This window comes from Thunnus thynnus, chromosome 12 (assembly GCF_963924715.1).
Source record: "Thunnus thynnus chromosome 12, fThuThy2.1, whole genome shotgun sequence".
In the NCBI taxonomy this organism is placed as follows: Eukaryota; Metazoa; Chordata; class Actinopteri; order Scombriformes; family Scombridae; genus Thunnus; species Thunnus thynnus.
In genome coordinates, this window is record NC_089528.1 from 5,502,930 (window position 1) to 5,525,038 (window position 22,109).

At 40.1% G+C, this 22,109-nt stretch overlaps 1 protein-coding gene across 1 annotated transcript in view; it reads right to left on the minus strand.

Annotated features, from left to right (window-relative positions):
• The window catches only part of brinp2 (bone morphogenetic protein/retinoic acid inducible neural-specific 2), a 245,159-nt gene extending 227,631 nt beyond the window's left edge, over nt 1-17,528 (minus strand). Inside the window, exon 1 of the mRNA XM_067604962.1 lies at nt 16,749-17,528. The gene's annotated coding sequence lies outside the window, so the exon portion shown is untranslated. The remainder of the gene's footprint in view (nt 1-16,748) is intronic.
• Between the last annotated feature and the right edge of the window lie 4,581 nt (nt 17,529-22,109).

Consider the following 22,109-nt stretch of genomic DNA (forward strand, 5'->3'; position numbering starts at 1 on the left):
TAACTGGTGTTTTTTGTCTGTATGTTCAGGTAATGGATATCTGTCACAGATCCAGGGAAGGAGTCTTTCAGGTAATTCTCTGAACAGGCTTTATGTTGCTCGCCTGTATCACTTGTCGTAAGGACAGTGTGTCAGTGATTGTAGCTGTTTTAATAGCACTTACAGTGATGAGCGAAGTGATGATAGCTCATCGTTTTATAGTTATCAATCAAAAAAAAAAGAAATAAAAAAAATTCAGTTCCTCTCAGGTCATCAGTCTAAAGTCTTAGTCTTGTCAATGAATGAGTCTTCTGTTATTTATGGTCACGAAAGTCATCAAATTTGAGACTCAAGTCAAATCATGTGACCTGAGTCCCCTACCTCTGCTAAATGGAGATCAGTTTGCAGTTATAGAGCATACAGTCACTATTGCAAAATAAAGCCAGATGAGGGTGATTAAGACCCTGATGAGAAGCAGAGTAAGTTACACTTCTTACAAAATTAATATATGCAGAGAAAATATTGATAGTGAATTGAAAATAATTTTATTAGCAATATGACCAATTAACAAATGTGACAGACATACGGTAAATGCTGACAGTAGCGGTTTATAGCCTAAACTCAGCTGTTATAATTAAAAGAAATAAAAGACTTGATTGACCATTTAGAATTAGACTTTAAATGAATGTACACATTCAGTGCAGTTAGATTTTTATACCATATCATACTTGTGTGTCTCATAGATTGAATACTGTCCACACTCTGCGTGATATGTACTGGACAAGGCCTAGGTAGGCCTACGGCCAACGCCGGAACTTGTTAAGAGAGGATTTGATGCCACCAAAGGTTCTAATGCACAAAAAGTAAACATGAGACTCAGAGAGAAGCTCTCTGTGATGAGTCAGAGCTGTTCAACCAGCATTACATTTATCCAGACAGTGCCAGTTGCCATCTTTTGAAGCCAATTACAGCTAAACAGGTTCAGAAAAGACACCAAGTAGACCTACTTGACATGACAGGATGGAAAGTTACACATGGAGAGCGATCTACAAAGCCTTTAATTTTCAGAAGTTTTGAGAAATGTTTTGTTTTCGGTATTTCAAAGATTGAAAGACCTTTATATGTATGTTCAAAATAGATATGTTGGTTTATGATATGCAGACATAGGCTACAACTGTGTTTAATGAGGACAAATAATATCCAGTTGTTACTGACGTCTTATTATTAAAACAACACTTCCCGTTGTTTTCTTGTAAATATTTTAATTGTTGAGTAAATTCATACTGAAACCTTTGTATAGGCTCACTATGATTGGTTATAAACTTTTAATTACAGAGGTGACATGACGATGTTTTTGCCCATCCTGTGTTTTTTTTTTGCACTTGTCTTTGTAGCAAAACCTTGAACAGATCTGGAATAAATATGATTGAGATTTAATGCTGATTTGTACACACAACATTCAGTCTAAATAGGCAAGAATCAATAATATGTTAAAGAAAATGCCACTGGCTGTTGAAGACATTTAGAGTTGTATGAGCTGCAGATTTTAATTATATTAGTGGTTTATTACATTTGTGGGAAGTTATTACAATTTTGAAGATTTTGACCTTCTTGCAAATGTAATAGTTATTAAGTTTGTGGGAAATGATGTAATAAGTTTGTGGGAGGCAACTGCTATTATCTTAGTGGGATTATTACATTAAAAGCTGCAAATTTGTATTACGTTTGTGGTTTGTTACGTTTGTGGGATGTTGTCACGTTTGCTGGTCTAACACAAAGCCTGTACTGTATGTGTCCTGAAAAGCAAAATCCAGTGTGGAAAAAAGCCGCAAAGCACTCGCCACTGCTCCAGAGGATTAATATAACAAGGCACTTTGCAGCTGTACAGTCAGAGGACACTTTTTAGAGATGTTAGGTAGTAAATCAAACTGAAATTGTGGACAGGGGGACACGTCCTCCCTGTCCAAAGTGGAAAGTATGCCTTTTGGATAAATTAGCTGTAACAAGTAATCAATTACACAAATTGTTGATATTGTAATATTCACCGTCTTGCCTTTAACCCCACTTTCCCCCCTGCTCTCTTGTTGTGAAGCTGCTTTGAGCGGGTTGATTTCAATTGCATAGATCTCAACTATCAGCCTGTGTTTCTTCCCTAAACTGCTTTATTATTTATGAATATTGATTGAGATCAAAAGCCTCTTACTTAAAGATAGCGCGCACACACACACACACACACACACACACACACACAGATATTCATCCCATGCATTGATTTTCACAATATTCATCCCCGAAATCCATGTGTTCGCCTTTGGTGTTGTAAACTGTGAAGTGAGATTCACATGAGCGCCTTCCCCAAAACCACACGCATGAGTAAGTTCAAAGGCGCACGTCGGGTTAGTCAGCCAAAACGGAGGAGGCAGAGGGGGAAAGGAGGGGTTATTAGCTTGTATTTTGGAATGTCTTCTCATGAATTAAATATGTAATCAGACATGAAAACTGAGCCAGACAAATTTGGAGTTGTAACTTTGCTGAAGCCAAGCCAATAAAGAAAGAAACATGCCTCTCCAACGAATAAATTAGCATTATCAGGGGCACGGTTATTTGGAACTCATTTCCCTCCTCTCACTTGGAAGAGTCTCAGCCAGTTAAGTATCACATGTCCCTATAACAACAAATGAAAGGCTGAGAAACTATTGCTGATATTTGATTTTCAATGAGCATAACCAAATCTCTGCTGCGCTGTGCACGGATTCACCCTGCACTGAAAATTGAAATTGAATACTGTAATGTTGTGAACACATAAAAACATGTACTAAGCAAGATTTTTCATGTCAAGAATACAATCAACTCATTTGAATTTCATCAAATGGGGCTGCAGAAGATGCCACAAATTAATTTTTTGCCAAAATAAAATTCTGCTTTTTGTTACGAACACTGATAAGTAATATTAAATTTTGAAAAATCCGAACAATATCGCTTCACCTTTATGACCTCCACCTTACTAAGAAAAGTTTCTGATGTCACATTGCAGGATTTCTGCCTAATGAAGAGCTTCTTAAAAAAAATGTTGCCTTTACTAATAATAATTAATAACTAAGGGGCAGAAGAACTCCACAAGATGTTTATAGACACACAGCCCTAAACATATTCCTAATGCATTAGCAAATAGTTGACTATTACACATTCAGCAGACACAGAGCAACATTAACACTCATTTGAAGTAACCTAATGAAAAAAAAAATCCTACAAATCTCAGTTAAAACTGTGTTAATGATTTTTTTGGCGACTTAGGGGAAGAAGGGTTCAAATTATAATACCAAGTGCTGCAGCAGACAGTTATTTACATTAGAATATAGATAGTAGACCTCAGGGACATGTTTCCGTCTTTTAGAAAGAACCTCAATGACACATTCCATTTAGCTACAGCTAGTGAACAGGGGACTAGCCCAGAGGTGACTTCAGGACTTAGGCCCTCCATTAAGTTATTGAGGCTGACGTGTCAGCAAATGATTGCCTCCAGCAGACATGGAGCAACATTAAATTTCAATTGGAATCGTGTTTATGGCCAACTGATTAATGCTGGTTCATTCTGCTTTAACCTCTGTCTTAGTCTCAACATCTGAGAAAAATATGTCGCTCTTTAGCCGCTCCATTTTCCACTTTTTTTCATGACAGATAGCATGCAATGGATTTTTGGCGCTTTTTCTGCCTGATGTGGCTGGAAACTCAGCTGATGAGAGCGGTGAGACTGAACCATACAGCAGATATGGCATAAAGCCAAAACAATGAGCTGAAAGAGGCTAAAAAGCTCCATACAGGTATAGTGTAGGGACTTCTTTCATTTTGACCGTTTGATTCATTGCTAATATAAAACAATCACATAATTCAAACATTCAGGCTGTTAAGGGCTTAAGGTCCCTGCTGTTGAGAACATTTACTCTAAGCCTCTAGATTTTCTTGCTGACATCTGTCCATTACTTAAAACCAATGAAAGTTAGATCTCTTCTCCTACAGTGTCATCCGTATTTTCTTCCTCAGGTTCCACATCCTGCCTCTCCAGTTCCTCACACTTGTAGCCGTGGTGACACGCGCTTCCCGTAGGAGCTGCAGTGACATGTCTAAACGGGCAGGGAGGCTATTATCACGTCTTCCCATATGTTCTTGGCAAAGTGTGTTGGGCTGATGCAGCTGCCTGATAGGTTTTTAATAAGCACACCCGGCCGTTTCACTTCATTCCACTTTGAAGCAACCCGCTCAACCACAAGGGAATACGGCCAATGTTTGGCTGTAAAATGTATTCCAGGGGCAAAACGAGTATCTCACTGATTTGAGAGACAAGGTTAAGCCGTGCTGTTTGACTTGATTTTTTCCTTCACACGGTTGGGAAATTCGTTGCAGCCCATGCATGATGTAAAACAGCATTAATATAAAGTGTACTCTACATGGCCACGCTCTCTCACTTCCTCCATCTCTCTCCTCTTACTATCGAAACTCTTCCCTGTACCAAAGAGCCTGACTAAATGCTTGCGCAAGCACTGAGCACATGGATGCTGATAAAGTGGGTCAGGAAAGTACAATTGGTACATTTCTGCAGCATAACCTGTTTGGCTTACGGCAGGTTGTGTGTAGATGTGTGTGAGTGGGTGGGTGGGTGGTGTTGGGGGGAGAAGGGGTGGGGTGGGGGAGGGGGGTAAATCTCCAGCAACAGTAAAAATCAATGGGGGGGAGTTTGGATGTCAGAGCCAATAAATCTGGTTGATATAGCTCAATACGCAGATCGATGCCGCAACTTATAATCATTGTATGTCTTGACACTAAATGTCTTCTCTAATCATCGTCGGGAAGTGGAGGGGAGGCAAAAGGGAAAGGTGGATGAGGAGAAGGCGAGAGAAAGAGATTCCCATGCAATCATCAGACGTTGTTGTGCAGAGTAAGTCATGAATAATGTACTGCTTTAGCGCCGAGAGAGAGTTTGGTGTTCCTTAATGTTGCGTCTTCGTGTGACAGGGACCTGGATGACAAGTTTTAGACTCAACATCACTTATATATGAATTTAAAGTAACAATGCACTACATTTTTATGCAAATGCTCGTCCATTTTTAGGATCCCTCTATCCCTGACAGATACAGGAAAAATAATAATGCAGTCCTTAGGGGCTTTTGTAAATGTATCTGTATGGTACTGTATGTCTCTCCTGCAAAAACCTACAGGAAGTGATGTGTTTTCTGTTTAGCAGCAACAGTAATTTATTTGTTGGGGATGATTATTGGAACTGGTTGGTCTAAAAGAGCGCCAACTACAGAATTTTTTTATCGACAGAAAAGAAGAGGGAAGCAGTAAGTGTAAAGGGGGTCAGTACTCAAACAAAGTGCTTGTCCGATGGTCAGACAGCATCTGAAACCCCCAGTCACCCAACCTTTTATATTTTTTAACCATATTAGCCATTACCTGACCACGTCTAATGGCAAGTGTTTTTGACCATACTCATACGACTGAAAAACCTGCTGTCATAGCCTCCTCCTCCTGGTTGCATCACAGCATCTCCCCAATCTCTCTCTAAGAATTCTGTCTTCTGCGTATATTTGCAGACTCTAAGCCATCCATGAGAATGCTTTTGGTTGTACACACGTAAAGTGACAAAAACAGTTGTGTAAAAGTTTAAAACCTGTCTACTTTTTGGGGGCTTATACTATCTGACAGGCACTTTGTTATATTGTCATACTTTATGTGGTTAAGTAGGTGTGAGCAATATGGAAAAAACCCTCTATATCCCAGAATGTGTCATTTTATATTACAATATAAGTATATATCATAAACTAAATGAAATACAGAAAACTCTATTAGAGATCATTTTATAGCTAAAACAACCAGTTTGAATGTGTTTTTGGCCAATCCAGTGAAGCACAAACCTCAAATAATCAAGGTACTTAATCACATTGATGCAAAAGATCCCGTAAATGCAATACTGCCAAAAAGCAGCCCTGCCCATTCATTTGCAGCTTTGCCAACAATGACATAAAACAACCAGATATGTATTTTAAAAGCCCATCTAGGAACGGGCATTGCAAGCTAAATGCTGTGGTATGTGGCATATTCATGCTATATAATTAAATTTATATTTAAATAAAATAAAATAAATAAAGCTATTATAGGACTATAGGTATCTACTGTACCTCATGTGCACAGTATAGAAATGCCTGACACTAAGTGTATAAAATTGCATCTGGATTTTATTTAGATATAAGATGCTTAATGTGACATGTACAAATGGAGCCAAAGACATTGAACATATCGGCGTCAGCTCACCGAGACATATTTGTTTTCACACAGTTTGGTTTTTAGTTCAGTGACAGAACTCTGGCAAAAGAGGAATTTATTTTGCACACATTTTGCTCTTGACCTTCTTGAAACAAGAGTCTGCAAAACAATTTCCTTGAGCCTTATGGGGAAGAGAGACCAATCCCTCAACTGATTTTCCAAAGAAAAATTCATTAATGAGACAGACATTTTTTTTACACAACTCAACAGCTTAGTCCATAAGAATATTTGGAAGCGGCTTAAAAAAAAAAATCCTCAAAGGATTAAATAAAAAAGAAAGCTGTTTTTTTTCTATGCGGCGGTAAAAAAGGGTATTAAATATACCCCACCCACATGCACAACACACATACACGAATACCCCATCACTCCTATCCACCCCCTGTGTAGATTGAAATGTCAGCAAGGCTTTGGACTGCTACAGTCCATGTTGGAGCTCAGGATTAATGTACATATGGGAAACAATGGAGCGTTGACACTGCTCACTTAGGCCGATACTCCTCATCCCCTCCCACTATGGCTGCAGTGGGATGCATGTGGTTTCTCCTTAAGAAGAAACAAGCACTTTGATGTACAAAGAGGAAGAGGAGAAGGGGCAGAGAGAGCGAGATGGAGAGAGTTTAACTGCCTTTCATGTCCCTCCCTCCCAACACTCCAACGCTCCCCTGTTTTGCCTTAAATAAGCCGCTGAAGTCATGCCATGAGAGGCGTGTCAGTGCTGCAGATTGGAGCAGCGGTGGTGGTGTTGGTGGTTAGGGGTATTGTTTCATCTTTCTTTTCTTATTCCCCAGAGGTGCTGTTTCTAATGACTGGCACAAAAACAGAGGAGATAAAGAGAAATCTTAATCTTTTGAATAACAAGTTCAGAGAGCTCAGTGCAGCACCGGCTAGCAGAATAAATTTTAGGTCACCACTACTACTAGAAAAGACATGTCCATTTATAATCCAGTTACCTACAGTATAAAACAAGTGATGTCCTACTCTCTATCAAAGGACAGTCGAGTGGTGATGAAGCAGTTAGTCAATGAGATCAATTAGTAGATCAACAGAAAGTTAAGTGACAAGAATTCTGATAATATTTTAAAGTTTAAGTTTATTAAGTGTTCACTGGTTCCAGCTTCTTAACTGTGTGCATTTACTTCTTTTTTCTGTTTTACATGATTGTAGATTGAATATATTTGGGTGTCAATGCCGCCCATTGACAAAATATGCAATTTTGAGATGTCATCTTGGGCCCTGGGAACTTGAAATGGGCATTTCTCATGTTTTAAAAAGTAAATATGTCAAAGGCCAGTTCACCTTAGAGGTCTTCACAGATCTTAGTTCTGAGGAACCGAGATCCGACCCTGGATCCGCGTTGGCGTTATTCAAAAAAAATCTAAAAGATGTATGCTATTACAGGAAAACAGCACTTTACATTTTCTCTATAAATTAGTCTTTGAAGCATAAAAAACTAATCACGTTTTACTTTACATTTGTTCTACGCATATTATTATTATAATGCTCCTCTTTTGGACTGTAGCTGCCTGTTAACTGACAGTGAATCATGCTGCTACGAGTGTTATTGATCTCTTTGTATAAGCATTTTGAATCAGGTCTATTGGGATCGGGTTTGACTGTGATTGGGACCCCTTCAGATCGGGTTTCTCTTTTTTGTAAAATGAATTCACACTCATTGGGTTTGAGTATGTTTTTCAGGAATCCATTTGTATTGAGTCCAACATTTTGGACCTGTGAAGTATGCCCAAGTCACACAAAAAAGACTATTTTGTAACTTACCACTTGGTATATTTAGCAATTCAGATAGTGTCAGACCAACAGTCACCAAAATGTATAGGAATAGTGAAAAATATTCAACTAAAACTTCTCAGGAGCAAAGTATATACATCATATTGCAGTCCAAATACCCTATACGACCTGGGACACCAATTGCAAGCCAGGCCTTATCATCCCAAATCACCAATGAACTTCATGCTCTTGTGGTTTAATGGGAGCAAATCCCTGCGGTCAGGTTCCTAGATCTGGTGGAAAGCCTGAAACCAGAAGAGTGGATGCTGTAATAGCAGTTTATTAACATCCATGGTTTTAGAATGGGTGTCCAGATACTTTTGGCTATGTCGTGTGGCAAAGAGATTTAATTTATAGTAATATGAATGAGAGAAAAGCTGAACATCCTCACATGGTCTGAAGTCCTAATCCTGTCCAGATGTCTAGAGAGAATGATTATACCTCGTATAGCTGACTGAAATGATCCTACAAAGCAACATAAAAACGTACCACACAATCAATGGTCACAAACCTAGATTTAGATGGCTGCCAGATGAGAGGAATGACCTGAGTATCACCCGAAACTGTTTTATTTTTGCCATCTTACAGACTGTAGACTCTACAAAATAGAATTTCTTATTTAGTGAGTCCCGAGCAATAAATGAGCGAATGATTTTGGACACAGCCTTTATTTTACTTGGCCAAATTCCAGGGTTTCCTGCCTTTATGGGTGTCATAGAGACTATTTATTCACTTGAAGGTTGTTCCAATGGAAAGAAAGGTCTGTTGAGTACATAGCCGAGAGAACATGATTTCAGTTGGAGGTGCAGGGTTGCTGACTCTTAAACACCCCCTCCCAAAAAAATATGTTTGAGTTTATTAAATACTTGCAGCCGCAGCAGAAACGATAAGTGCGTCTCCCCGTTGAGAGAAACACTCGGCGCATTTATGCACGAAGCACAGCAGTGTAACCTCATTGATTATTTAAATCTCCCGACACGCCGACAGGATCAGTCAGGATCTAATGTTAATTAATGTTCTGTGTTCTTCTACACATCCAAAAGGTCACACACACACACAGTCCAGATTCATATAGTGAAACTGTTTGGAGTAAAGCAGTCGTCCTCCTGATAAACCCTGAGCTCCATCAGAGCTGTCTGAATTATATCAGAATTTATTTCAGAAGCTAAAAGTTTAATTCGGTGTCCTCTGGAGAGTTTCCTCTGTCCTGTCAAGTTGATAACTTCAGTAGTTAGTAGATAAAGTCTGAGCGTCTCACACCCGGTTCTTTTCCACACTCCACTGTCTTTATGCGCAGGGTCCATTTTTGCCTGACTGACAAAACAGCATCCCCAGCACCCCTACTTCCCACTGCTGTGGTTGAGTAACTGGAACACTGATTCTGTGTTCAATTTCTAATGTAATTTTGTGCTGGTGTATTAGAGAAGTCTTAGAGATGGATACCAAGGGCCAAATCCACAAGGAATGGATTGCGCCCGCTAATAGCACCGTCACAAAAGATTCACAAAAGATTTTGCGCTAATGATATGCCGGCGCGAACACGCCATAAAGTTTTGCAGTTGAGTGCAATATGCCTTTTATTTGCGTCTGTTTGAGTGAGTGAAGCAGTTTCCAGTGTTTCGGGCTTTTCTCCACATTTCAGCACACAGATTGGTCCGTAATGAAAACTGCAGAGAGCAAAAAAGCCTCAAATCGCGTGTCTTTAATTAGCAGAGGTGAACGCACACACAAAGCTCTCCACAGTCACAAACCAATTTTCATGTATTTTGCTTCTTTCACATCTCTAGTATATCACATCTATAACACAGTCTATGGAAATGTCCATCAAAATAGGCTACAGCTATTAATGTGACTCAGGCAGGTCTGAAACATGTCGATTAATGTCTGAATCTTACAATAATATTATTCAGGTGTCCCTGAATGTATCCGGGATGTTGCAGAAACATCAGTACTGATGCTCTGTTTGTTGTCCACAGCTGTCTGCAGCATCACACAGCAGCTGAAACAATAAGTGCGTCTCCAAACTGAGAAAGAGGCTGTGCGCATTTACGCACGTAGCACAGCAGCGGTAACTTCATTAACACCGGACTGGTCAGGATCTGACGGTAATTTTTGTTCTGTGCTCTGCTGCACATCTACACATATCAGCTGTTACACACAGATTCCAGGTTTATATGGTGGAACTGTTTGATAATAAAATAATTCATATCTTTTGAAGACAGACAGAGTGAGTGAGTGAGGAGTGAGCGTGCGCACAGTTAACACCAACTATCTGAAGATGCTAATAAGTTCACCCTAACTGCGTGTGGTAATTAGCGCTAGTCTTTTTGAATTAGACAATTTTTGCAACGAAGCTTATTTGCGTAGATTTTGTGCCGAATGTATGAATGTTACCTAATATACATACATGCAAATGGCACAAGCGCACCATGACATCATTTGCTTTGCAGCGCAGTTTGCGTTACACGCTGTCTTTTGTCTCATTTGCACAGGTTTAGCAGCCTCAAAAGCTGCGCAATCCTTTTGTGGATTTTCCCCCCAAGAGTGGTAAGGTGGAAAAAATATTTGAGTGAAGCGACTGTGACTGATTAATTAAAACAGTACTTGACAGATGAATTGAAAAAGTAAAATAATCATTAGCCGCAGGCAGAAGAGAGTAGAAAGCACGAGCACCTTAATTTAATTCATCCACATTATATTGTTTTGATGAAGTCTTTATAATATGATGAGCCTAATTCAACTGATATGACAGCATGGATTTTTTAAGGTAAGACGGATTAATTATCTCATGAAGTTATTAGATTTGTCTTTACACTGGTGGTTATGACCAAAAAGCATAATTTGCCCAACGTTTGTACTTACCATTATACCAGAGTCAGTCCATGTGTGTAGACTGCGTCTCAGAGCGTACAGCAGCTTCAATCACGACCGAGATAATACATCCTACCGCCCTACTCTATATCTCACGAGACTGTGGACTCGCATCAGATCTGTCACCTCCGTCTTCAACGCAACATACCAAGGCACAGAGATACAAAAGTACTGTACCTCCATCGATCAATAATCAATTACTGAAGAACCACATTGAGCTTTCACAACCACATACATACATAAACATCATGCGTAATAATCAATATTTGGGATATGAATTACAGCAAGTGTGATTTCAGCTTGGATGGATCTCAGCCGTGTGCAGCATGAACCCTTTACCATCCACCCGCCTTTTGACACCATATTTTTCAAGTTAAAGGTGGTCACTCTGCTGTGCGCTGTAGCAATTATTTTTATGACATATTTTGTTGCTGTTATTTTGTTTTTTTATGATAAAATAAATAATACAGTATAAATTCAAAAATCTATTTATTTAACTTGTCATAGCACTTTCAGCATTGTATGGAGCCCTAAAGTGCTGAACATTAAATGACTAAATAACACATTATGGAATATATGATAAAATATGTTCTAATATTTTAAACACAACTCATTATTGTTAACTGTTCAGCATTTTCACTATGTCACTTTTTGTTTCACTGCATTGGCCCGTCACTTTACAGTAGAGTTGACACCAGTCCTCACCCCATTACTCTGCAGCCAATCATCCACTGAGGGGAAAAAAAGGTTAAATTAAGGCTACAACATTTATTTTAATTTTCAAATAGTCTGTTGATTTTTTTTTTTCTTTTCCATTAGAAGAGCTCCAGCGATTTATAATTGCACTGACTCACAAGAGACAGATTTGTTTTAAAAATTCTGGTCAGGGCAGGTTAAAAAGAATGCAGCAGAGACCAAAATATCCTGACTTTTATTCCATAAAACATGTTGAGCTCCAAAAATGCTGGATCCTACATTTCCCATAATGCAACTCAACACTGCTGTTCATTAGATGACATGATCAAGGTTATCTTTTCAACCTTCAGAAAGATCCCTCCAGAGCTGCTCGTCCTTCCCTTTTGTGATGATGACGGGTAAAATCTGTGTATTGCCCCTTTCATTATATGTTAAATATGAATCCAAATCAAGCTCAGTGGTGTGGCACTGCACTTTAAAGAGATGGATATTCTATGCATCCACCCTAAAAAATAAACCCTTTTGTTAACCACTGCTGGCTGAAAGATAGATGGTATATCCACCTACACATCCTATAGAAAGTTGTACATTTGTGAATAACACCAATTATATTGAGATGTGTCCACAGCTTGAGTCAAACCTTAAGACCCTGTATACCACATCTGGAAAAGGGAAAGCTCACAATGCTAAGAGATGAGACTGGTGACCAATCTGAAAGGCCGCTATTATGTATCAATCGTTGAAAAGGCTGCATTTTCAATATCTCCTCGTGTCCTTGCGGTTTGGAGGGCACAGCCGTATCGTATGCACAAGTCAGTCTCTGAAGAGCCAACAAGCTGAGTACACACATTTACATTTATATACACACATTTAGCTGATGCGTTTTTCTGCAGAGTGACTCACAATGGGAGCAACAGTGGATCCGGCTCCAGTTTTTAGACCGCTTATGAAACAGAGCAAAGGTCAGAGACAGAGTATCCTGAATAAATGTGACCTTGAATGAATATGTGAGAGAGAAATGTGAGGGAAAAATGAGGGAGAGAAATAAGAGCCGGTAAGAGAGATCGAATGGATATTTCTCTTAGAGGAGGGCAATGCCGGAGCAGAGATGTTATCTTTTCTGTCACTGAATGTGCTTTCATTGGAACTTTGCAACTGTACCCCATCTGACTACTTTTGGAACAAGAAAATATGTCATAAACCACATATTGCTTCCAGTAGGTTTAGACAAATTCACTTGCTGAAACAAAAAGGTTTCAGTTTTGGTTGAATGGGGGGAAATTCATTTAACTTGACTGCCTTCTTGGGAGAAAAGAAAAGGTCTCAGCAAAACACAGATGCCACCTTGCTATGAACACATTTTTTGAGGGAGAAAGTCAGAAATATCCATAGAATTATATATCACTGAGTGTAATCAAACTGACATCTTTAAGAGGTCTTTTTTGGAGTTGTTAGCTATGTATGAAATGTGTCTGTAGAGGCCCATCTATTTCAGCTGTGGGATACTACAAGCATATAAACTATGAATGTCTGCGTCAACTGTTCTAAAAGTACAGATTAGAGAGCACCAGGGGCCCTTAACTGTAGAAATGAGAAGTGGTTTAATTTTGCTCTTATTCCTTTGTTTTGCATAGACGTTATGCTGAGTGAATGCGTAAAAAATAACTAGTAAATTAAAGATTTCATTCCACCTACTATGACTATTACCCCTGAAACTAATAGCTTTATGCTTCTGAACAACAAACGGCAACAAATACAGAGTTCCCTTCCAACAGTGTTCATGCTGTGTGCGGTCTCATGTGGAGCTGGGGTGTAATTCAATAGTCATACCAGGAATAATGTAAGTGCACTGTGATTCATTTGTATTGAGAAGGTGAGAGGTCTAAATATTTACTGCAATAGTTATTTTCCCTCCATTTTTGGAGGATTTCCCCCTCCTTTTACCATATTTTTTCTGATCAGAGGGGTCTGTTGAATCTTGTACAGTTTGTACAATGTGCCATAGCCCTCTTCTAACCCTAACCCTAACCCTAACGCCCTAACCCTAACCCTAATGCCCTAACCCTAACCCAAGCCCTGACCCAAGCCCTAACATACATCAAAAGGATAAGGTTGGTGTTTTTCTGTATTTTTCTTACTGTCAATACATTCAATGAAAATGACTAAAACCAACAATGTTTACTCCATCTCTCTGTATTTTCTGACCTCTCAACCTATGGAATTCAGCTTTAAGCCCACTGGTTTCTAACGCATATGTAAATCTCAAACAACAGGTCATAAATATATAATTTCAGTTTTTGAAAATGTTTAAACAATTTTGTAAAAACAGCTGGGCATTGCTAGATAAAGTTACTCAAACAGGAGGAAACAGTGCATTTACTGAGGACTATTTTCAGCGGCGGATTAATCCACATTTGGTGTTGTAGTGAGTATTTCTGGCAGCAGGATGGTATGTGAGGGATTGAGTCAAAATAAAATACAGAGTATGTGTTCATGGTAATGAAGGAACATGTCAGTCAGTGCAACAGTGTGACTCATTGAAGCGTTTTTAATAGTTTTTGGACAACAATGGGTCTTGTACATCAAGCTTTACTGGCTAGAGGGATCAATTCATCATCAGTTGTTGGTTTTGGTCTTTTCATGGGACTTCTTGACAATAAGAAGTAATGCCATATCCTTTCTGATTTTCCTATGTATCATTTGCTATAATTTCTATAATAACATTTTGCAAGTTTTGTTTTTAGACCGTATATTTTGAGTGGCTTATATACCATTATGTATCAGCATCAGCATGTCATCAATTTTAGTCACGTTAGCCGTTTGTCTGATGAAGACCAGGTAGGGTTGAAACATTGCCCATTCAGTCACATTAAGTTCCATAACTATCATTCAGTTTGCGGACACTCTCAGTTCTTCTTCTAATTAAATGTTATTATATATAGACTTATGGTGGAGACATATTGTGACAATATGATTATGAATGAATCAGTCCGAGAGGAAATTGTAATTAAAAATGAACAAAATAAAGTATTTATTTTACACAAAGTATGTAACGAGTTTTGTCTGCTATTTGCTATAAACTGTATATTGATGACTGAAAAATAGTCATATAAAAGAATCAACCAATTTTACATTCAGTACACTAGTCATCAGTATGACTTGCTAAAAATAGTTGTAAAGCTGTTAACGGTTCTAGATCTACAGAGTCTAAGAAAATATGATTTTATGAGCATTGGGAAATGTAGGATCTGGTGTTTACGGAGCTTTAACCATACTAGGACGTAAGAGTCAGGATATCTCAGCCTCTGCTGCATCAGTTTTGAAAAAAACTGTCCCTGGCAAGTCCCTCAACTTTATGGAGGTGCAATACTACACTCCTTTTTCATCATCATATTGATTTCCGTAATACTACCCAGCCCTAATCTCATGTATTTCTACTCTGTATTAGGGATGCTTGACATGGAAAAGTTTTGGAGCTCCTTCCATAGCTATAGAAAAATGTACTCAAACCCTATAGCTGCAGCTTTATCCATTTTGTGTTAGGATTTACACTGTCAAACTCCTCCACTCCAACCCGAACACATCCCCTAATGGACGTTCCCTCTTCACTCATTGTCAACACCAAATACTCCTCACCGGCTCCAGCGTTCACTATTCCTTTTTACTATTGTTCCAGTCGTGATGTCAGCGCGGATGCACACTGGCGGTGCCATTAGACGACATGTCATTAGAGCCCTCGGTGTCATGCACTCAGCCTCTCATTTAAGCGCCCTCAGAGCTACAGTATATCACAGAAACCCCTGCATTGTCAGTATGTCACACTTCCATTTCAACATATGCAATGAGGAAAGAGTGGTCAGCTGTCCTCTCCAGGTGAATGTAGAGTGTGTATGTGTGTACATGCATTGATTTGATTGGTAAAGTATTTTCCAGAACAGAAAAGGGAGTTTTTTTTTTTTTTCCTCTCAGGGTTCAAGTGTGTCTGCGTTACTGAAATACTGAATTGGGTTTTGACAGTTTTTTCTCCTTGTTCTTTCTCCTCCATGATTTGTTTGACAAGACCTCATTCCCACTTCGGGTCTCCAGCAGTGGCAGTGGGTGTTCAGTATAAAACTGAGGCAGCTCCGAGGATTTCTTATGGCCGCATACAGTAGTCTCGACAAAGTAGCTGACAGGTAAATGTTGTGCTTACATGGTTCAGAGAATTTGTGAGAAATTGCACAGTGCATAGCAGGCATTCAGGGTGACTGATGGAGCAACAATATCACACACACACACATAGGCAGAGAGAGACGCACTGAGAGGAGAGATGGAGGCAGGCAAGAAGGTATTGGTTGGTTGGGAACACACACACACACACACACACACACATATGCGTACACACACGTTGGTGAGATGAAGCAAAACAGAGGTTGAAGGACAAGTCAGGTTCAGCTCCAGTTTCTGGGTAAAATGATGTGACAGGACTGGATTGTGGTGCACGATCACACACAAAAAAATACAGCATGACTGCAAAGTTATCATTTTGCACATACACTACAATTTTGCACACATGCACACACCCAAACACATACATTTCCACAGCATGGTCATACTGTAGGGCTGTACTACTGCCTCTGCACAGGTATTAAAAAAACATCCAAATCACACACATTTACACAATATTTATCACTGTATGAAATGGGGGCTGACGTGTTGAGACCCACTTGTGATCTCTCATATTTATTTGCACGTGCAGCATCTTTGGCTGACCTGTACATTTCTGATCAAATAAGTCGGGAAGCAAAATAATCATACAAATCATCATCATGCTGTTGATGAAGAAACGGCCGAATGAGCCCCCCTCCACCTGATTCATCTAAATTCAAGTTCTCATCTCTCCTCTTCCTCTCCTCATGCTCATCGATCATGCGTCACGAGTTGAACGGTCTCACACAGCAACTGTCCACCCTGAGCCTGCACTGTCTCCTTGTGCGTATCAACCCGAGAGTGAGCCGCGCGTAAAAAACGCGCCTTGGCACAAAACGCACAGCACAGCTACTCTTATTTCTCCTGATTTATTTTCTCCCCCAAGCAACACTCACACAGAAACTCACCCAGGGTGTGAACGCAGGTCCTCCCGGCGCGTGTCTTGATGTGTGTCCGTGTATCCAGTAAAAAAAAAGGGGTGGGAGAACCAACAGCGGCAAAGGCGCTAACGAACTAGTGGACGGCAGCCAAACGCCACCGACTTCTCTCCTTCTTCTTTTCCTCCTCTTACCCTCCTTCTCTCTCTGCTTCCCTCACTCTTCTCCTCTTCCCCGGACCAGGTGAAGCAGCGGCTGTAATAATCCAGGCATTGTCATCAAAGCATTTGAAACACAGATGGAAAAGACTCCTTTTTTTGCGCGTCACAACACGCACGCTTGGAGTTCAGAGGAATTCTCCTGTCTGACTAGAGGTGCAGTCCGGTGTATTCCGCGCTCAGAAACAGTCTGAGTGAACAGTCCACGAATTTAAAAGATCTCGAGTCTGTCGGTGTTGCTAAAGCTGAGAAAGTTTGCTCAGAATGATTGAAAAACAGCAGCTGACAGCGGGCGAGAAAAGGAGAAATAATCCAAGCACTGCCTCTTTTCCCTCTACACTCTCTGGACCAAAAAAACTCCTTTCAGGGGGATTATAGCGCACCTGCGGCCGGAGCACAGACTCGCAGGTATCCACAAACTGCGCGCCCTCCCCTTCTTTCTGTATGTGTGTGTATGTGTTTTAGTCCGCGTTTTTATTCCCTGTCTGCTGAGTCTCTCTGCACCACGGTCATCACTCAGTGTCAAGCCTGGCGTTGCCTCTCCAAGTAGCTCAGGAAAGCGTCTCTTTTTCACCAGCGCTCTCCTCTCACTCTCTCTCTCTCTCTCTCTCTCTCTCTCCTCTCCACAGCAAGCTCAGTCCATCCTCCTGTAGTAAAGCCACACCTCCCTCGGCAGCCATTGGCTGGGAACGGCAGAGAAGAGAGAGGAGGAGAGGGAAAGGAGGTGAGGGAAGCGATGATGCGCACAGAGCAGAGGAGGAGAGAGTGGGATAGAGGGGAAAAGACGAGAGGGAAAGGATGAAGAGAGATAAACTGGATGAGAATGGAGAGGATGAAGAGGAAGATGAGAGAAGTGGGATGAAAGAGAAGTAAAAGAGGAGGGAGAGTGTGCCAGGAAAGGAGGATAAAGGAGGCTGGTAGTGTGTGTGTGTGTGTGTGTGTGTGTGTGTGTGTGTGTGGAGGGGGGGAGGGGGGGGGGGGATGCAGTTTATGCACTGAGCCCTGTGTTTGAGCCCAAAGGGACAGGCTGGCTAATGAAAGTGAAAACGCTTCCCTCCTCTTTTTTTTTTTACCATCTAATTCACTCCCAGTGCTTTAGCCAAATTTGTCTGCTGCAAATCTGCATTGACTCCGGGCAAAACTGAATTCATACTGACAGTGTCCCCCATTACTGAGCAGAGTCATACACTTCTGTCCCCTTCTCTTTATAAAATCTGGTGTCTGTCAGCTGAGCAGCCTCCTCGGTGAGCCTGTGATGAATAAGTAAGTGGTTGAAGGGAGGCTGGAGAGTGGAGTGCATGTTGAATATACTGCCCAGGGGCGTCGGGGAGGGAAATAAGTAACAGCCTGAGCCGCCTCTGTAATGGGAGCAAATGAGGTGGGCCCGGATATTGCGATTGTTGTGGCGCAACCGCACGCACTAGCAGGAGAAGGCAGACAAAGATCGCTTGACAGCTCCTGGGAGAGGCTTTGATTGATGGCAACGCTCCAGGGAGTGTTTCAATATGAACTTGGTTAACTTGGAGCCACATGAAGCATTCATCACTAGCTGCCATACAGGAGCGAGATGCTCACCGCGAGCTAGGCAGCATTTTATTTCGTAAGGCACCAGGGAAACATCTTCACAGGCTCAGCGACTACCTATTTGCAGCTATTTTAAGGCTCACATCAACAAATCTCCAACATTCCCTCAAATCAAAGTATCAACAATCTGACTGCAGCGACTGCAAGTCACTCATCAAGTTTCAAGGGTCTAAGGATGGAAGGTGTCGTATGTTGCACAGACTGTAAAGGGAGACATTTGTAATTTTGGGAAATCTAAAGTAGATTGTCTTGAATTATTATATTCACAGGACATTTATTTTAACTTTTATAACTGTGGTTAGGTACCCCACAGTTGACGTGTCTTGGTGTCCTTGATCAGTTAACATTTTAGAAATTGAAACAATGTGAAACAATTTTCGATCAATGATACTTTATACAGAGCTTCATCACTGCAGACATTTTGACTTGTCATAGAAGGAAAGAAACAGGGGTAACTGACAACATTAATGATGACTCAGTACCATTAAATGCCCAAATAAACCATATCAGTCAGCAGTGTTCTGCCATGAACTTGTCATTGCGGAACAGATCAGTGTGGAGCTGCTGTTGGGTGAACTGTGGACTGGTTGTCAATAAAAGACTACTCCACTGATTCACCATTGCACTGCTGTAACATTGTCTGACTCATGATGGAAAGTTTTTTTTTTTAAAAAAAAAGGATCAACATTGATGCAGCAGAAACAGAGATATTGTCTCAGGTGTGTTATGCAAGTAATGGAAAAAAGTCAAGTAGTTTAAAAAACTATGCCTGCACACTGGATTTTTTTTCCCTTCCCTGAAAATTTATTTGATTGGAAAAGGCAACATCCACTATAATAACAAACAAATTACTGTATGTTTTGACTCCAAATTAGTTAAATCATGCTAATAACCAAGATAATCCAGATAAATGACATTATCAGAGCCTGAAAGAATCATAATCCCATGATATATCCAAAAATATAATGTTAATCTGTTGTAAAGTATACATTACTGAAAAGGAGCAATGCAGCACCATACATTATACAACATTTAATAGACCAAACAGGCAATTTAAATAAAACAATTGAATTTAAAAACATTTCATTTGAATGGGGTAATGCAACTTGATATAAACACTAACCAGCCTCAGCACATTGCCTCAAGTGACATCACTTGAGGCTAATTTATCACATTTCATACAGCTCCCTCTGGAGCCACAAAAGGCTTTATACAACTTTTTTCACATAAGCGCTAGTACTCCCCAGGACCTGTAAACACACTTTGATGTGTAAAATCGGTACAGTTCCCTTGTAACAGTGTTCCTGTAATTCTCTACTCCCTCTGTTTCAGGTGTCAGTTTTTCAAAGCATTAAAAAACATTACCTGAGTCGCCCCCATAGCTTAACGTTTCAGACCCTGATCATGATCCGGCATGTCTCTGGTTGGACTTCAGCCAGGGACCACCATCTGTCATAAAGGCACAAAAATGTGCCCAAAAAGCCTAAACAAAATGTGTATTAATTGTCTAAAAGACTGATATAGTTAGTTCTGGATTTGTTCCTTACTCGTCTCTTGGTAGCTGCATAAAATTGTTTAATTTATTAAGTATTACAGACTGTTGTCTGTTCTCTTCCTGTTTAATTTGCTGTTAATGCTAAGTCAACTCTTCATCTGTTATCTTGATGAATTCAGGATCATGACTGTGTGTTTCCCACATTTCCACTGCTCTATTACCATCAGTACACTAACAGAGTCATGTCATGCTTACCCTCTTTTCTCTGACAGAAATACTGTTCTCATTCAGTAATTATATCCACTTGCTTTCAATTAGCTGTTTTTCTGAATGCTGTTAAGTTAAACTCAACGTTTCCTGGGTGGATGTTTTACATTAAAAGCACCTATCGCCTCCCCATTCCTGGTATGCTTTTAATGTGAAACATCTGCAGGAAGTGTTGAGTTTCATTAACGGTAACTTAACACCAGTTAAAAAAAACCAGCAAAGTAAAGGCGACTGGAAATAATTATTCAATGAAAACACTATTTTTGTTAAAAAGAGCAGCAGAATGGTTGGTATAACATCACTTTATCATATTACTCATACTGATGGGATTGATGCTGTGGTATTGTACATTATGCTGAATTTTCCATGTGAATAGAGCAAATTCAGGTAATGTTAGTGATTCTAACCTCCCCTCAATACTATTTAACCCAGCCTTTGTTAGTGACAGGTCTTCATTTGTACTGGCTGTGGTCATTTAATACCGACTTTTATTTAAGAATTTACAATAACTATCATGCAGCAGTCACTCCGCAAACAGTAAATTATCTCATTCTTATTTAGCATGAATGTCTCCATAACTTTCCATACTAACTTTTCATACTATTGAACAAGACTTCCTTGGATGCGACCGGCAGAAGGGAAGTTATTTATATGGACTGACATCAGAGGAGCAGTCCAAGCCTGTTTGGCAGAGTAATAAATAAATGAAATCCCGCAACATGCACCCGAAAGCTTGCGGCTTCAGAGGGGTGAGAGACATCAGTGGGATATTGGATGGAGTCTCAAGCTTGAACAGTATCAGATGAGCAGAGTAAGCAATGTAAATTCAAATTTGGTTTCTGTCAAGGCATTCAGGGCTCAAAAAGAAGAAAATGAGTCAGGCATTGTTTTTATGTCTGTGTGCACATACAGCACACAAACAGTGTTGGGCAATTTCTGCAAAAAATATGTTTTGCCTGCTATTATTTATGTGCCTTGTCCTACGTAATGCATCAGTGATTGACCTGTTCATTAAAAGCACTTTAAATATAGATTTGACTACACAAACAGAGCTTTTAAAGTGCACCCCTCACCTCAGTTTATATACATATACTGGGGCCAAGCACCTCAGCACTGACAGCTATAGGAGAGCGCTTTATTGGCAGGACGAGCATCGTTAGTGCAAAACTTTTTATATCATGGTTAAGGCCAAGTGTACTTTTTTATGTCTCCTCAAGATACTCAGTGTGGGATTGCTCACTCCTGCTCTTGTAATACCCCCCCCCCACCCCCACCCTCCAACCCACCCCTCCCACTCGAAACAAATGAGGGATTAAAGCAGAGACGTCTACAACAGAAGACTGGGAGCAAGAGGATGACTGCAGCTCACTGAAATCCACAGGATATTTATTTCTTTTGTCTCGGGGCTTAGAAAGTACAACACCCACTCTTCAGCTTGATCTTTCTCTCTCTCTCTTTCTCTTTCTCTCTCTCTCTCTCTGTCTTTTTATAAATTCTTTGCCATTTGTTCTGCAGTGTGCCGTCATGTTAAATACCGGACAGCAGGGACATTTTTTCATGCATTAAATAATAATAATCACAGCCGAAAGATGTTCATATTTCTTTTCTCCATACATGCACATACAAGATTTCTTTGATACCGGAAGGGCATCTTTCTTCATAATCACCCGTGATAACAGCTATCAGAGTGAAATGCCAAAAGATGAATTAAAATGTAGATCAAAGTGGGATGCACTGTCAGATAAGTACCATTTGAATGTGTTAACATGATCATCTGAAAATGTCAGAAATGTGACTGTTGAGTACAGAAATTAAATCAAAATTCAC